The sequence below is a fragment of the Neolamprologus brichardi genome, chromosome 11 (assembly GCF_056152115.1).
Source record: "Neolamprologus brichardi isolate AB-2024 chromosome 11, ASM5615211v1, whole genome shotgun sequence".
NCBI lineage: Eukaryota > Metazoa > Chordata > Actinopteri > Cichliformes > Cichlidae > Neolamprologus > Neolamprologus brichardi.
The window spans coordinates 5,001,171-5,018,996 of record NC_142114.1 but is presented as its reverse complement, the minus strand read 5'-3'; positions in this window follow the sequence as shown (position 1 = coordinate 5,018,996).

Sequence of the window (17,826 nt, the reverse complement as noted above, 5' to 3'; positions counted from 1 at the left end):
TTTTGTTTTCCTCAGCTGTAGGCTGATAGTTTAATGAATGATCAGCTCTGTAAGTAACAATTTGTTTATTTTTAGAAAAGCAATCAGCCTTTCCTTTTTCCCCACCACAGGCCTGTGCCATGATGTAATACTTGGAGCTTAGTGGGGTAGCTTCAAGTTCAACCTTGGGTTTTCAGGTCCATGCAGGTGGTTCGCTTTTTAAATCAATATGGTAAATAGTGCTGATGCACACATAGTGAGAGGGTATTAGCAGACTGAAAGTTTTGCCCCTCCGTAATAAGAAACAGAGATTTTTAAGACCAGCTTAATTCCTTGCTCTTTTCCCCCCAGCTTGCTGCAAGCAATTTTAAACCAATTTTGTTGCTCGCTGTGTTAATATAGTGAAGAAATCCTAAGGGCTCCAAAGCCTCATACTTGTTGACCCTTATAAAAATTTGCAAGTATGCCTGCTTACCAGTTTGAATTCTATTTTTCTATTTGCTCTTTACTTGCTCTCAGACTGCCTGGTTTTGCAGCTGAGAGAATATGACTCAAGTTGTCTTAAACATCACAGAAATACCTTCATTTTAACCTTAAAGGAATAAAAAGTTATAGCCATTAGAGCTGGATATAGGAAAGTTACTTACACGTTTGGTATTTTGTATAACTCCCTTCATGGCTATGCAGAGATTTATTTATATAGTGTTTTTATACTCTTGCTGATCACTTGAAGCATACGAATTCATTCTGTAGAGCTTTTTTACTTTCAGTCACACGCACCCACATGCTGCTTTGGCTGAAGGACTTGTGTTACATTTATCTAGAATTACTTTTTACTCTCTATTTTCTTTTCTAATATTATAGCCTTCTTTGTAAAATAAGAGACTCTTCTGCTAATACACCTGCTCCTTTGTGCACTTTTTCATATGTAGTAAATACAACCTCAAGTGTTGAGTTAATAACTGCCTGCATATGCCCAGTTGCATATAACAACTTATCAGCGTAAGGGTAAGTGTGGCAATATAAGACAAGGATTTTCTAGGTAAACTGAATTTATTTCATAGAATATATTCCCAAAGGCTATTGTACCCCAAAGAGTCTCTCATCACCTGCTGCAGAGAGCAGACAGAAGTACGGGCCAACACTGTCTATTGTTGTAAAAAACTTTCCCCTGCTGTTTAAAATGTTAGTTTTAAATCATGTCCACAATCCTATCACTGTGTGCACCCTCAAATGTTAGTGGGTTATGAAACAAACAAAATCTAGTGTTATGGGTTTGGTATGCTGTAGTAATCTAAGAGAAAAAAGACACATCTTTGCATTTCAGCGGGAAAATATGAAAATGTCTCCAGTCCACATCTGTGTTTTGCTCCAGCTACCAATACTTAAGAAAAAACAGGGGGAAGTCATCGAATTGTTCTTTACAAGGTCATGTGAAATCATGTGAACTGGCAAGAAGGAAACTGTAATGTTGTGATTATTTCATTTGCAAGCATTTAAAAGAAATTGCTGGGGAGTACTGGAATTGAAGATACAGGCTATTATTTTTAAGTTTATTTAATTGGAAAAACAAATATTATTCTCATAAATATACACTGATTAGTGTTTAATTATGTTTTACAACAAAATAATGCGTTCTAATAACCTTAGATTTAATCCATTAAAAATACGCAGGAGCTGGCTCTGGTATTGTGGAAGACACCATGTTACTATACCATGTTGAATACAGTGGTCAAGATGGATATTGCCATTCTGCCTAATCATATTATATGTTTGTGGCTAGAGACCAGCCACATATGTAAGTACACAAAAGGCGAAGGAGAAAAGAACCTGTAGGCATTTGTGTACCAATGAGGTAAATTTCAATTCTTGTCTGAACCTTTAGACTCAACATATGGAGTTTGTTTATGTGTCATGAACTGAATTCAGGCCTTTAATGCAAGAAAACATGTTTATTTATTCCTGATATTATTGTCAGCAGATTAGAAGTGTGACCCTCCCATCTCCAGACAGCTGTCGGCTAAACAACAACAGCTGTTAAGCAAAAATTGTGGCAGCTAATGATAGCTTTGTGTGTCCTTAAAAAAAAAAAGAAATCACACTTTTCTCCCGATACACCATCATATGAGAGCAAATTCACTGTCCATGTCCAACAATGTTAGATTCATTTTAAAGAACGTTTCACTTACACCGCACAACAGCAGCTAACAGAAGATAACAGCAGCTAACAGAGGCTAACAACAGCTAACAGAGGCTAACAAAAGCTAACAGAGGCTAACAAAAGCTAACAGAGGCTAACAAAAGCTACTGATAGAAAAGTCCAGGACATTCTCAACAACTAACCTCAGTGTCACTACCACTTATCATCTCATACTGGGCTTGTTTCACAAAGTTTTACAGCCTCATCCAGAGTTAATAGACAGCGATTCTCACCTGGCATATTGACAGCTGAGGTAAAGAGCACACAGACAGCCTACGCTGACTACAGATGAATAGCGGCCAGCGTTTTGAGGGGGCTGTCAAATATTTAACAAATCAATTAAAAAATTCGGAGTTTATATTAGTCAAATATCTTAAAATATTCAATGTTTTGTTTTGGTTTTTGCTTTTGTTTTTTTGCAAGGTGGGGGTGGGGGGTTCTTTTTTACAGTAGTAGAAACAAACTGGCTGGCCACGGCCATTATGGGTTAAAGTGTAAATTTTATGCTTTTGAGCTCTAATTCTGTTCGTGCTACAGTGGCCACCATAGCTATGATTTCAAACTTACGAAAACAATTCAGCTGACTAGAATCCGCAGTCTACTGACATCTAGTGGTGAGATTTTACATACTGCAACTTTAAAGTAATTTCAGGATAATGCAAGACTGTGCAAATTTTCATGGTTTTCAGGCGTTTCATGCATAAAAGTAAACACCAAGAGTCGCCACATGCACTCCAAAATCTGTACTATATAATGTGTATATATATATTTTTTTTTTTAATTGTTAGATTATCACTTCAGTAATTCCTTATTTAAAACACTTTCTGGCAAAAGCAGGCGAATCCATCTGCACATAAATGTATTCTGCGTGAACACTTTTCCCTACAGAAGTAGTTTTAAACTGAGTGTGCAACTGAATCTCTACGGTTGCTCTATGGGGAATGTCTCACTGGAATAGTCAGAGTGAGCAGGACCCCATATATCCACCATAACTAACAGGATTAAACCTGACTGGGTAGGGAGACTGATAAAGGGGGGGAGTTAGTGGAAGAAATCAGGTTCTCGTCTTTCACAGCAATGGGAGAAAGAAAGGAGGAGGGGAAAGAAGAAGCAAGTTATGAGCATCAAAAAGAAGAGGGTAAGGCGGAGGATCAGAAGAGACTGATCAGTGTGGCTGGAATGGTGGGGGAAAGCAGAGTATGTCTGTGCATACATAAAAAAATCATTTTATGTTTACCTACGCAAGTGTTTCCACCATGGATGAGTAGTCCTCCTTCCATCAGCTTTGTAAGGCATATATTCACCAAACCTGTCCCTTGGGCAATTTAAGAGCAATTTCGAAATGCGTTCACACTTTAATGCCTTCAACACCACTGAACACACACACACACACACATGCATATACACAAAGCCATGTAGTGCAGGGAGCATAAAATCAGAAAGCACAGGTCAGCAAGATTTGGCATTATTAATCGAGCAGCATCTAATATTATATTAATATTTAGCAATATTAATCAACTATGGTGAGGGACGGGGGGAGGGGGGGGGGGGGGAGGGAGAGGACCTGTTTTGCATCATCCCATGCTGAGTAAAATATGTTTTCCATAAGGTTGTCTTTTGCAAAGTGTGAGCCCTGCTCTGCTGGGTTTTTACATTAACACCCTGCAAGAAGTCATTCACCACAAGCACTGCAATTTCCTAAGTAATAAGTCAGCATGTTATATTATTCAATAGTCTTTCAGTTTCCTCTGGAAGCTACACCAGGGTTTAAAATCATGTTCCTGCTAATGTTTTAGCTATTAAAAAAATGTTGCGCCGAGACCTGAAAAAAAAAATCTGATTTGCTTACTAATGCATCTGAAAGCAATAACTACATTGCAGTCCCATGAGCGAGGCTGGTTTAGCAGATGGAAAAATGTAAATAAATGATCAGTTGACAATCATACTGCGAGCTTTTTCATGATGAGAGAGTTGTTAGAACCGCACAAGAAAACACAATCAACAAAATCAAGAGGAGGTGTGAGTTTATTTAAATGGTAAAATAAGAAGGGGAAACCGAGTCACCATCATTCATTTTCCAAAGTCAAAAAGTTTGTGCTACAGATTTTGTGTCTGGTGCTGAACTCTAAAAGAAAAAGAAAGAGAAAAAAAGTTTGTCTTTTCATCTCAGTGCAGCAGGTTTTTGAGAATGTCCTTCAAAAGGTCCTTCCTAAATCCACCGGTGTAACATCCACTCTGCTAAAAAAAGCCCTACAGGCTAGAGAAGAGGACTTAAACTGTTTTAGATCTTGAGTACAGCTAAATAAATGTAGTTGAAAATGAATGAGCAGAGCTCTGCCAAAAGGTGTGACCTAGTCAACCTTGCTCAAGTCCCAAGTCTACATAAAACGAAAAGAGTATGTGAGTGGAGAGGAGCCACAGTAATTTCTGCTTGCTGCTCAAAGCAGCCTGTAATCACTCTGCTCCCAGCTGCTCTGGGATTTCTATCTGCCCCTGCAGAGAGAAAACCTGTTCGCTTTGTAACAGGTTTGGCTCGTCTTATCTCCACAACAGTGACAAAGTGTGAATCCTGCCCTACAGTTGCACCCTGGGCTGCTAGAATGTGTTCTTTGCATTCAGCTACAATGTGAAGTGAAAGAGGTGGTATGGATGTGTATAAAGTGAAAATGGAAATTCACGTCAGTGCACAATAACACATCTGCTCAAGCTGAAACTTAATTTAAGAGTAAACTTTGCAGTTAGAGTCAGATAGTTCTGTGCATGTGCTGAGGCAGCAGCAAACAGCCGGAGGCCAGGAGAAGAGGAAGTGAATTAGTTTGAGGTTTGTCTGGACCTCTGCACATACACAGAAAAGCTATCACACACATCCATGTGCTGTTTATCGCTATGGATGACAAAATTTATCTAAGTCACATAAAAAGATGCTTCAAACTCTATGATCTTGCGTGAAACAAGACGATTCGGCCTGCCTTATTTCTGCCTGCCGTTTATTTACTTTCCGGCTCTTTGAAACGACGCGGCAAAATGTCGAGGAAAAGCACAGAGTTTTTTAAATGGACTAACAATGAGGTGGAGTTGTTGCTGCGAGTAACACAAAGGTACAAAGTTGCAAAGGAGAGTGAGAATTAAAGAATTTGAAGAAAAGCTATCTGAAGAATGTACAAACTATTCATCTTTGATAGGGCTGTCAAAATTGAGATCAAACAAAACAACTACTGTACCCTCTGCTATCTTAGTTTAATTGGTCACTTGACTGCATCACATGACTAAAATATGTCATTGCTTTGAAAAAGTCTCAGTTTTCGCTGTCCACGCTGCGACGCGAAAGCACCGTTTTCAAATGTATGCGTTTTTGAGAGTGTTTTCATGGAGTGAAAACACCGTCTCAGTGTGGACATGAGGACAAACCAGGGAGAAAACGATGCGTAAAAGTAAAAAAGGCATCGTTTGCAATGAATTTGTGATTCTGTTGCCTTTGAAATTGTTGGTTTGAAGACGGGGACCTGGTCTGCAACCGCTCAGTTGGTGCATCAAGACGGCAATAAAATTTAATCAGTTTGCTATCAGTTTGTAACTCATTGGTGCCCAGTTTGCAATTACACACAATCTGTTTGTGATGATACAGTGATTAACTGTGATTAGTCTGCAAAATCACAAATATCCTGCTGTCAACATACACAGATATTCACTAAAAACTTACAGAGTCTGGCCAAAACCTACAAGATCTGAAGCAGAAACTTTTCCTTGATTCCTCCAGAAATCAATGCAATTCTTTCATCATATTTTTACTTGAGTGTGACAAAACCATTTATGTCTGATTGCTGTCTTTTTCATGAAATCATGATCAACTCATGTATTGCTTTAGCGAGTGCTGACCTCATACCTTTTAAATTCCTGGAGTCATTCCATTTCAATCAAAGAGCTCACACATAAATCAAGCTAAATATTCCTTTAGGGGTTTCTTCCTTCCTTCTTTTCCCAGCCACAGTGCCCTTGAGCAAGGAATCTAGACTTCAGGCCCAACAGAGCAGCTGAGAGAACACCGGGTATGCAGCTGCAGTTAGTGGTTCCCAGGTATTAACATTTGCCAGGGTGCTGCTGTAATGAAAACAAGTGTGCTCCATTGACTTTCTTGGATGAATAAAGGGTGATACCCCATAAACACTGATGACTGATACAGACACTCAGAGAGATTATATAGCTCATGTAGCCTGCACAGAATGCTGTAAGGAATCAGAGAGAGGGACTGGAAAGTGGAGATACTATTATAATGGGAATAAATCACGCTACACTCTGGGGCTTGAAAATGAAACCTGACATGGGCCATAAATCTTCAGGGATGTAAATAAAGCAGGACCAGAAATTAGATATTAGAACTTCAATATCCGATGACACCAACTCTAAAATCCTTATCGTTTTATCTAAGGAGCAAAATATTATACAAATAACTAACATGTTCCAAGAAAGAGGAAGATGGAGAAAGGGTAAAAAAAAAAATAAGAGAAAAAAGAAAAAGATTTGGAGAGCGCAAAGGAAAAGAGCAGAAAGAGAGATTAATGCAAGCAGTAGACAGCATGAGAAGCGAGAGAGAGAGAGAGAAAGAGACAGGGATTATGAGTACTTTTCTTTTGCAGCCTCATCACAAACAAATAAGCCGATCGTCAAGACCCAGCCAGGCAATTAATATTCAAGGAATTAGTTTTCTTTTTAAAAAGGAGGGGAGAGGAGATTTAGATTCTTTTCCTCCCTTTGCTGCACGAGGATCCTTTTTGCGAGCTTAGGCTTTAAACAGCTTGAAATCACTTTGACAGCCTGCGCTATCTCATGGAATACACACACACACACACACACGGGCACCCGCAAACACACACTACAGGGAATTTTAATTTTCAACCTGTGAAATTGTAATTGCCTCCCGTGCAAGAGGCAAAGGATTGTGGGAAGGCAAACTCCCATGTATCAGCTCTGACAGTACGACTTCTTTATTTGATCGTCATTATCTATTTATTGGTAAGTTTAAGTTTTGAAGTAGTTTTTATCTCTTATTTTCCCGCTCCCCTTTCGCCTCTGTCTTTTCTTCCACTCTCGCACTTTCCTGCGCTCAGATCTGTTTCACAGCGCTGAGGCGAGCCTGGCAGAGCTGACATTAAATTAACTGGAGCTGTCAACGACAGGAGGAGGGTGGCTAGGAAAAAGAAGAGAAAATGAAAAGAGCAGGGAGGAGAGGACGAAACATAAGGAGGAAATGAACAAAAGAGAAAGAAGAGTGATAAAGAGAGAAAAAGAGCAAAAGGTGAACCCCCACCCCCACACCCACATGACAGGAGAATGTGACGAAAATGTCTTCAGGGAACTTGAATGCCATTACTGTTTTTCCTTTTCTGTTCATTTTGTAGTTCTGACTCCTCTCGCTGCGAGGCTGCCCTGCGAATGACTTCCCAACTCCGTACGTGTGATTTTTGTTTTGCAGACCGCCTGCCTTGCAAACTGTCAGCATAAGCTATGTTCAGCTCAGAAAGAAAAAAATAACTTCAAAATATGGCATGAAAGCCTTGCACGTGCATGTAATTAGCTGTGATATTAAGTCTTTTCAACCTGTCAGTGCTCTTCTCCCTCAACCCAGACACTCGTACTATGAGGTGAAGAGGTGCCTATTAAATAACAGCTCTCTTTTATCAGAACCTAACAGTGAAAGTCCTTTAGATGTATGAATATGTTTGGATATGATTTGAGCTTGTCTTCTGCTGTATGTGCACCGAATGGGGAATGGAGGACAGGTGAGTTTACCTACTTTTTTCACCAGTGAATAACAGTAACATCAGTTCAGTTCTGTTCTATTGTATCAGTACAGTGCTAATTCACAATAACAGTTGCATCAATGTGCCTTATATTTATATTCTAAGGCAAAGACCCTACAACAATCCCAAAAAGCACACAATAATAATGGATTGCATTTATATAGCGCTTTTCGAGACCCTCAAAGGGCTTCACAATTCCACTATTCATTCACTCTCACATTCACACACTGGCAAGCTACAGTTGTAGCCACAGCTGCCCTGGGGCAGACTGACAGAAGGAAGGCTGCCATATTGTGCCATCGGCCCCTCTGGCCATCACCAGTAGGCAGTGTTGGGGAGTAACGGAATACATGTACCGCCGTTAGGTATTTAAAATACAAAATATGAGTAACTGTATTCCGTTACAGTTACCGTTTAAAAAGGTGGTATTTAGAATACAGTTACTTTGTTGAAATAAATGGATTACACGGCGGTACTTCCCTGTTTCATATTGTCGCGGGTCAGGCCTGTTTGGGTTTTGTTTGACAGCTAAGTTCTGTTGTTCCAGGTGGCAGCGTTACGGTTGCCATGGTTACAGGGTGACGCTCTCTCTCTGCGTGTTTCCTGGGTGAGAGAGGCTAATAGGCAGAATGCTACCGGTATAGCTCTAAAGAATGTAGCATCATGGGCAGTGTAGTCCGTGCTGCAGGGAGAATGGACTGCCATACTCGTTATGTGTCTGTGAGCGAGGGAGGGAGAAAAAGGAAAAGTACGAGCTGTCATCGAGCAAAAATGGGAGCTGGAAGCATGTAAATATAATAATAACCACTGCAGCCAAGAAGAGAGCCTGACGAGCCCAGTTGTAAGTAAGCTATTAAGACTCGACTGTACACCGTGTTCGTGTTGTCCTCCAAAAACAATAAGTTCTGTTGGAGCAGCCTTTCAACGCCTGTCTCTGTCTCTCGCTAGCAAAGTTGACCCAGACAACAAAGTAAAGCTAGTTTTCGGCTACGAGCCCGACACAACCTAGCAGCAACCATTTGGCAACAGTGGGAAGGAAAAACTCCCTTTTAACAGGAAGCAGCGTCCAGCAGAATCCGACTCGTGGAGCAGCAGTCATCTGCCAAGACCGGTTGGGGGTGAGGGAAGGGAGAAGAGAGTTGAGGGAAACAGCACAGAACTATAGGAGAAAGCCAGAGTTTATACTTGCTAATGAATAAATACAGTAGTGGTGTATGAGTGAAAAGAGATACAAGTAATGAAGAATGCAGAGATGAGTGAGAGATATGACAGAGCGAGAAAAGCAAAAAAAAACTAATGAGGTGAAAATGGGGATGATGATTTTAAAAAGTAAGGCAGAAGAGAGAGGCTGCCCTATTGTAGTTATTTTTAATACACCAGAGTAGTTTTCAATATCCTTATTCACCTTTTGCTGGATGATGGTTATTGCTCTCAGTTCATCTGTGTGGGGAAACATTTTTTAGCTCCTGTCCCTTTTTTCTTTAGGCAGTTTTTCTACTTCTCATTGGCTACCTCATGAGGAGCTTCTGAGCCTGAACTGATCTCCGCTCAGATTGTGTCACGGCTTGGATGGCAAACCGTGGCGGTGTAGGGAAGGAGGACCCAGGCGTGGAGCTCTGTGTGCTTAGCGGTGCGTTTATTTACAGTGATGGAAAAACACGACAATAAATCCCCGTGCTCTCCCGACTCCTGTGATGTGTCCTCTTCTCAGTGCTAGTCTGTGATGAGCACCCCGTGCTCGCTGTCCTCTCGTCTCCCTGCTACTCCTGGGGACATAAGGGAGAGGCAGCAGTCAGACACACAATAATGCAGCAGACTTAAACTGAGAACTGGTCGAGAGACTAACGTGAAGCTACGCAATGATCCAGCGTCGGAGAGAGCTCCACCACACTCTCAAGTAGCTCCTCTGAAGAGGCCTGATCAGCTGCAGGAGTGTCACGGTCTTCAGGTGTGGCCAATCACCTCCCAGGGCCGCACCCACCAGGCCTGAAGATGCCTGTAAACGAGTGCTTACAGCACACCTGCATCCACACACATATATCTACAAGCAGGGAGAACGAGGGACAGCAATACCAAAAATACATATATTATAATACAAGCTGATAACTGGTCAGGGTCCCTGGGTTGCTCAGACCCAGATATCCTGACAGATTGACGTGATACAGAGCCGAGAGTGATAAAAGACTTTGCGTTTAGAGCGGCCTGAAGGGATGTTTCACACAGAAATGCAGAGAAAGTTTCTGGTCTGTCAGTGAGGGTGAAAGCATGCAGCCTGTTCTACAGTGACCACTTGAGTCATAGCCTGGAGGATGTGTGGAGAAACCCACCATGGCTGGATCTCTGGACCTTTATATCGATCTACAGTGTATACGTTTTTACTGGTATTGGTTTATTCAAGTAAATTTTCTTTTTCCAATCGGTTTGAGAACAGTTTAATTTCTTCATGTAAATTTAATTCAATTTCATGTAAATTTAATTCAATTTTATGTAAATTTAATTGGTCAGACTGGGCTGAGTTCTTGACCTCACCAATATTTGTTCTGACACTTTGTCCACTATGCAAGTTGAAACAGTAGTAAATAGACTAATATGTACACTTATTCAGGGAAAGCCATCTTCATGATCGCTTAGCACAGACCTTCCCAAAGTGTGGGGCCCGGCCCCTGGGGAGGTGCGGTATGAAAAGGGGGGGAAAAAACCCAAAACGCTTGGACACTGCTAGCACAGGGCTCCCACACAAACACAAAGCAGGAGATGAAGCATCACTGAATATGTTTCCAAACCAACTTCATTCTAAGCCAAAGACTAGAAAATATGGTGAAGCATATCTTCCCTTTGGTTTCACCTGCACAAGTGCTGAGGTAGGTCTCCCCTGCAAAATTGGTTTTCCCTTCGTTGGGAGCAGCGCTGGGCTGTTCAAATCACGGACAAACAGTATCCCACATTCTTGATTTTTAGTTCACAAACACTTCTTGTAATGACTAACTACTCCTGACATTTTGGAGATGTTAGCTCTTTATACAGTAAAGTTACAGCGGGATACAAATAACATCAGGCTGATCCTGCTACAATTTGTTCCCCCTGTCTAAATCACAGACTAACAGTATCCCACAGCTGTTTATGTTTTTAAACCCATTTTGCACAGAGAGGCATTTTTGAAAAATGTATTGATAGCAATGTTGAATATTATTACACAGGAAAAAAACAACTACACGTAAAATAATTACACCGTGACACCTCTGCCTTTCTAAATAGAGGGACATTAACTGCATGTGTATATGTAAGCATGTAAAAACCGAAGAAAGTCAGATTAGCAGTATTTTGTCTCTTTCTGCCATTCTGCAATTCATCTCATGTAAACAATAACGTGGCGCACAGCGTGACGTGAATAAAGGCACATATCTTTGACGTTGCGTGATGAACTGTATTCCTCGTCCACACGTAAACGCAAAAACTGAGTTTTAAAAAAATCTCAGTTTTCGGTGATTCGAAACGCCGTTTACGTGTGAACGAAAGGTCCAAACGCATAGAAACAGCTGCGTTTTCAAAAATACCCGTGTAGGTGTGGACGTAGCGTAAAAGAGTTTGTAGTTTATTTTATTACCACCTGTAATTTATTGCAGATTACTTGTATTTGCTTAATTGTTTACATTCTGCAAAAAAGAGAGGATAATAAATAAATTTAATTTGATAAAAATCCACTTTTTATAAAATTAAATATTCTCAAATTTAAAGATTTGGTTGACCTCAGAACTGCGCCAACAATGTACAAAGCAGCAAATAAATCTTTGCCTCACAACATTCAGAACTTGTTCCAAATAAGACCAAATACTCATGACCTGAGAGGAATCCTTATGTTCAGCAAGCCAGTAGTAAGGACAAATGTAAAATGTCAGAGGAGTTAGTGTGTGGAACACCTGTACAGATGAAATCAAGACAAGTACATCAATACAAAAATTCACACGATTGTTCAAAAATAATAAATTGCATGAATATATGAAATCTTGAGTTGTCTCATTGTGTCCTCATTTTTTATAGATCAAGCTGAGTAACCCAACCTTAAGTGTTCATTAAGGTGTTTGTCACATAGATATAAAATAAGCTCAGAGATTAAGCAGCTGTTATAGACAGGGTGATTAGTTTATGTAAAAATGTAGTTTGTTGTTGTTCTGGTTTACATGCTGAAAATGGTTTTATTTGTGTATGTTCAATGTGTTAGACTTGTACATAGTTAACCATATATGATCAAATAATGATGAATCCTGGATATGGATTTGTAAGCAATGAAATTTGAAATAAGGGGTTAGGAACAAGAAAAGTGTAAACTTCATCCTACTCCTTTTCGAGCACACGCATTCTGTAGACATAGATATTTACATGAAAACTTGATGATTTTTAAGTTTTGGGTTTTTTGGGGTTTTTTTTCTGATGTTATTTCAATTATATTTGCATGTTCAAAATAAAATTATATCTATCTATCTACTAAATGTTTGAGGTGTGAAATAAACCACAATGGAGCAAAATATGGGTGTGTGTGGTTGGAGGATGTGTGCGTGCGGGGGGAGGAGGGGGCGCAAACATTTTTTTGTTAAACAAAGGGGGGCCCAGCAAAAAAAAGTTTGGGAACCACTGGCTTAGCAGATATGATGTATCTACATATCTCTACTCTTAAAAAACACCCTTAATTCAGCATTCTTCTTTCACACATGTGAGAATATCGCCAATAAACATTAACAATGTAGTTATGTAAATGAGCATTGTTTCATGCGCGGACAACGCCGCAGGAACACTTCACCATGGCAACAAACCAGCCCTCAGGAGTCTCAGGCAATGTACAGTTATTTCCATGACAACATCATTAAAAGTTTCTTGGAAGCCAAGTGAAGTACTCTAATCAAACATTAGCAAGAGGAAAACAGCCACGAGACCTCAAGGTGATCTCTCTGTTTTTCTCTTCTGTTTTTTTCTTTTTTTCAAATTCCTGTTTAAAAAGATATTATGCACGTTCCTGCTGTTTGATGAAAAATATTCAACTCAGACGGTTCATTAAACTAAAACCTGCTAAATGTGGCACATTACCGCAATTAGCAAAGTTTCTCTGAGTTACTTTTTTGACCCTTCCCACGGTAAAAGTGAGTTGTAAGCTTGCCAAGATCTACAGCGTAGCTCTTATCTGAGCAAACTTACCTGAGTAAAGTGCTCTCTCTCTCTCAGAAGAAGAAGAAAAAAAGCAGCTATGAGCAGTCCAGCAGTTCAATGAGAAGCTTTTCATTAAGTATCCAGAAGCCGGAACAAGTTGAACATAAATGACATCATGAACTCCTAAATAGACTTCATTTTGACAGGGCTTTTGTGTGGAGAGATTTTATTTCATCGACAAGATTTCACGACTATGCAGACGAGTTCACGATGACTTAACAAAAATCTTGTCTTTTTTTAGTTTCAGACAGATAAACTAAATGATTTTATCCACTTCCTGTTGTGCAAACAGCACACGCACGGCATGTTTAGGGACATTAAAACTGTCTCCAAACTAATAACAGCTTTTAACACCAAGTAATACTGCGGCGCTGCCGTGTCTCTGTGTGCTTATTAAAGTGCTTTCAAGAACAATGAAAGTGTGGAGCTAAAATATTGACTTTGGTCTCCCGTCCCACTGGTGATTACAAACACCCTTAACCGTTCAAAGTCAAAGATGTATGTAGGTCCATCAAACACGAAGACACAAAACCAGAGACACACAAAGAAACACACTGAATCAGAACTGGCAAACCACCAAGACGCTCAATAGAGCCAATCTCTCGCTCACACGCCAGGCTGTGAATTCCCAGTTTGCTTTGCAGCGACAATGGGGTGTGTGTGCAAGTCTGTGTCTGTGCGTGAGTGCAGATAAAAACGCCACAATCACTGAATGCAGGCACAAGGGCCACCAAACTAAATGCTTGGACGGAGCTGGCATGAGGACCCATGTACACACACATATATATGATTAGGAATGGATATGCTTGCCAAGACAGTTTCCCCTCTGTTCCAGAAGGCACTAAGGTGCTTAAGCACTCAGCCTATATAAATGGAAAGGCAGAGTGTGGCAGAAAGAAGGGGTAGGGTGGGAGGTGAAGAAGACAAAGCAACAAAGCAAGTTGGTCACCAAAATTGCAAAAATTAATTGGTTACACCCATGTGGGCTTTCATTCACACTCAACAATTGCTTGGGTCTAGTTGGAGCAAATTAAGCCAGTTTTAGGTGAAATATCCATCAGTGCAAATATTTCCATTCATTATCACAATCCGTCCTTGTCCTTACTCAATTAATAGCCGGAGTACTGGTTTAATTCCCTGTAGCTCAAGTCTGATATGGCTTCAGTGTGCTTCTTTACAACATTTACGATGTCGGTGCATGCAGTGTGTGCAGAAATGTGTGCAAAATTTGGAAGGTGGTGAGGAAAAGAAGGATTTTTCCAACCTTGTTTCCAAAGAAGGTCACGGTTAAAGAAAGGCTAATGTGCGCTGCACGCACATTAGCGGATATTGTTTCAGCCAGGCCTCAGTTGTAAGGTAATGCCAATCACTGCTCTTACGGTGTATCTGCCCCGGGGCCAAGTAGACCAACCTCCCTCCAGACACACACGCAAGCGCTCACAGATCGCAGTATTTTCATATTTCTTTTTGTGGGCTCGTCATCCTGCGTCAATTAGAATCAGCGCTGTAATAAATGGTGCGTGAAAGGCTTTGATGGTGTAAATATTTTATTTGCACCTTCAGCGCCGTTGTCCGTGTAATCTCGCTGCTGCAGCTTTGACTGGCGTGGAGGAAAGATGCTGGTTAAAATTCTGAGCTAAAACACACGGGGAGAGAAAATGATATTTTTAATGAAACCGTTGTGAAGCATGCTGAATGACAGCATGGTAAATTGACTGTGCTAAATTGGGCTTAACCTGACATATATCAACATGGGATTTATGTCAGGTTTTTTCATTCTCCGCACTTTAATGACTGCTTTCCTGCAGGAAAGCGGAACAAACATTAACAAGAGTAGTATCAGGTAAAGTCTAAAAAAAGCAAAAACCTTGCTTACTAAATTGTATTTGTTTGCTTTCATGTATTGAAAATTGAAACAGTCGAAATATCCATTAATCAAAAGAATCATTTACATTCAGATAAACTCGAGCAGGGGCTACTGCATACATAATCTCAGAGGTGGATGCAGAAAAATGGGGAGAAATTTACTTCATTAGATGAGAATGAAAAGGTCATTGCCTGAGATTGTGGCTAATAAGAATCTCCGTCAGCCAGTGGCTGATGTCAAGACCCTCTGTATTAACCAACAATTCACACTAGTTATTGCTATCAAAGTGTATATAGTCTAATTTTGACATGCATTTATTTAAACAGAACTCATCTTCTGTGAAATTGAAGTTTAATCTAAAAATAATTGTATTCTTACGAACTTTTGATCAGCTCAGTGGAAAGGGTACCTGGAAAGCCAGAAGAGAAGACTAGCTAGTGCATGTCAGATTCTACAGCACCATTAGATTTACCGGATCATGGGCGCTCAGGACACACAGATCCAGTCAAAGAAAAGAGCTTGGATCAAATAGCAGAACTCAGAGGGTAAAAAAATTCACATTTGCAACAAGGCTTACTGTGATTTTGGAGTATTGATTTTACGTAGGATTTTAGCCCTGGGAGAGAGGAAGCAGGTGGGGGCAGGTGAGCGGAGACTGGAGAACACAGGTGTGGCTGGTCCAGTTAGCCGAGAGCAAAGTGGACAGCGGAGAGGGCAGGTTTTATCCGGTGAGAGTAGAAGGTGGATGGTGGGGTGAGGTAGAACTGGTGGCTGGAGGAGAAGAAGAAATTGAGATGGAAAAACGGATAGCTTAGAGGTCAAAAAGAGCACAAGGAGAAGAAGACGATAACTTTACAGTTACAGGTGTGGTGTGGTGTAGTGCAGGCCTGAACAATCCAGTAGGGAATGATAAAGAGAGCCAGGGGTTAAATACTGCTAAGTCTTGATGAGCTGATGAATCTCAAGTGTGCCGTTTAATTGGTCAGAGATGCAGGAATGTGGAAACACCTAGATAGAGGGAGCGAGAGAAAGAGGGGGCAACACGAACATTAGGAAACGAGAGAAAGGTCAAACGGAGGCAACAACAACAGCAATGAGAGAGAGAAGCATAGTAACCAGGGGGCTGTGGAGTGATTAAGCATTCAAAATGATTTAAAAAATGATTTGCATTCTACATTCTTGGTGCATGTGTTTCATTTTTATTAACTTCTAATTAGAATTCATCCGATTCTTGTGTCACATGGTATGTACAGTAATTTGAAAGAGTTCTCGGCAGCACTGTTGTGTGGCTGTTAGAACCGTTACCTGAAAGCAAGAAGGTCTTGAGTTTAACTCCAACATCTTTCCATGTGAAGTTTGGATGTTCACTCTGGCTTCCTCCCACAGTCCAAATATATGAAGTTAGTGGAGTTAGGTTAATTGGTGTTTCTAAACTGACCATAGGTATGAGTTGTGTGTCTCTCTGTGCTAGCCTTGCCACAGTGTGTACTCTGTTGGGATAGGCTCGAGCCCCCTGCTGGAAGAGAATGGATGGATGGACTTTTAGGAATTGAAAGGGCAAGTAGCTGCCAGGTACACTCAAATCAAATGCACTTGATTTAACTGATCATCAGTAAGTGTGAGCACATCTATAAAAGCAGATGATTTTTCAGTTTGCTGGTCTGGAGCTTTCAGGTACGCCTGAATAAAATGCTACAATCTTACCAGGAGTGAATTTCTGAGCATATTCACCCCAACAACAGTCCATGCAAGGCTTGGAAACAACACAAAAAATACCATAAATACATCTCAGACCCTATGGGCCACAGTTAGCATGTTAAATGTTAAAGTTTGTGGCGGCATAACTAGAAGATGATTCAAGTACCGTTTATTTGGAAGGGTTGCCATGCTTCTTCTCTCTAAAAAAAAAACATGGCTGCACAGCTTAAATGTAATTGATACTCTACTGTGTGTGTGTGTATATATATATATATATATGTATATATATATACACACACACACATATACATACATACACACGTACACACATATACACATACGTACATACATACATACATATATACATACATACATATACATACATACATACATACATATACATACATACATACATACATATACATACATACATATATATATATATACATACATACATATACATACATATACATACATACATATATATATATATACATACATACATATACATACATACATATACATACATACATACATATACATACATATACATATATATATATATATATATATATATATATATATATACTAGGGGTGCAACGATACTCGTATCGATATCGAACCGTTCGATACAGTGCTTTCGGTTCGGTACGCATATGTATCGAACGATACAACATTTTTAATTTATTTTATCAACTTTCCTTCTGACGATGCTGTCTGTGTTGAGCGCTCAGTGGATCTGCGCTCGACAGTGCAGCCTAGGCGGAGTAGTCGAACACAGATTCACTGAGCGCAGGGCAAGCTAGCTAGACAGAAGTTAAGCTCGTTGCAACATGGCAAATTGAACCTCCCCCACCCTCATTCAGATCTGGCGTTTGGAACTATTTTGGTTTTCATGTGACGTATGACCCTGAAGGTAAGCGTGTCATGGACAAAAGTAAAACAGTATGTTGGATGTGCCAGCAATGCTCAATTGGTGGGAACTAGTGTGTTAGCGCAGTTAGCTCGTTAATGTGTTGACGTCTTCCAGCCCCACTCATGAGGCGATCCGCGGTAGCTCGTTAACGGAGATTTGCCGTGTTGTG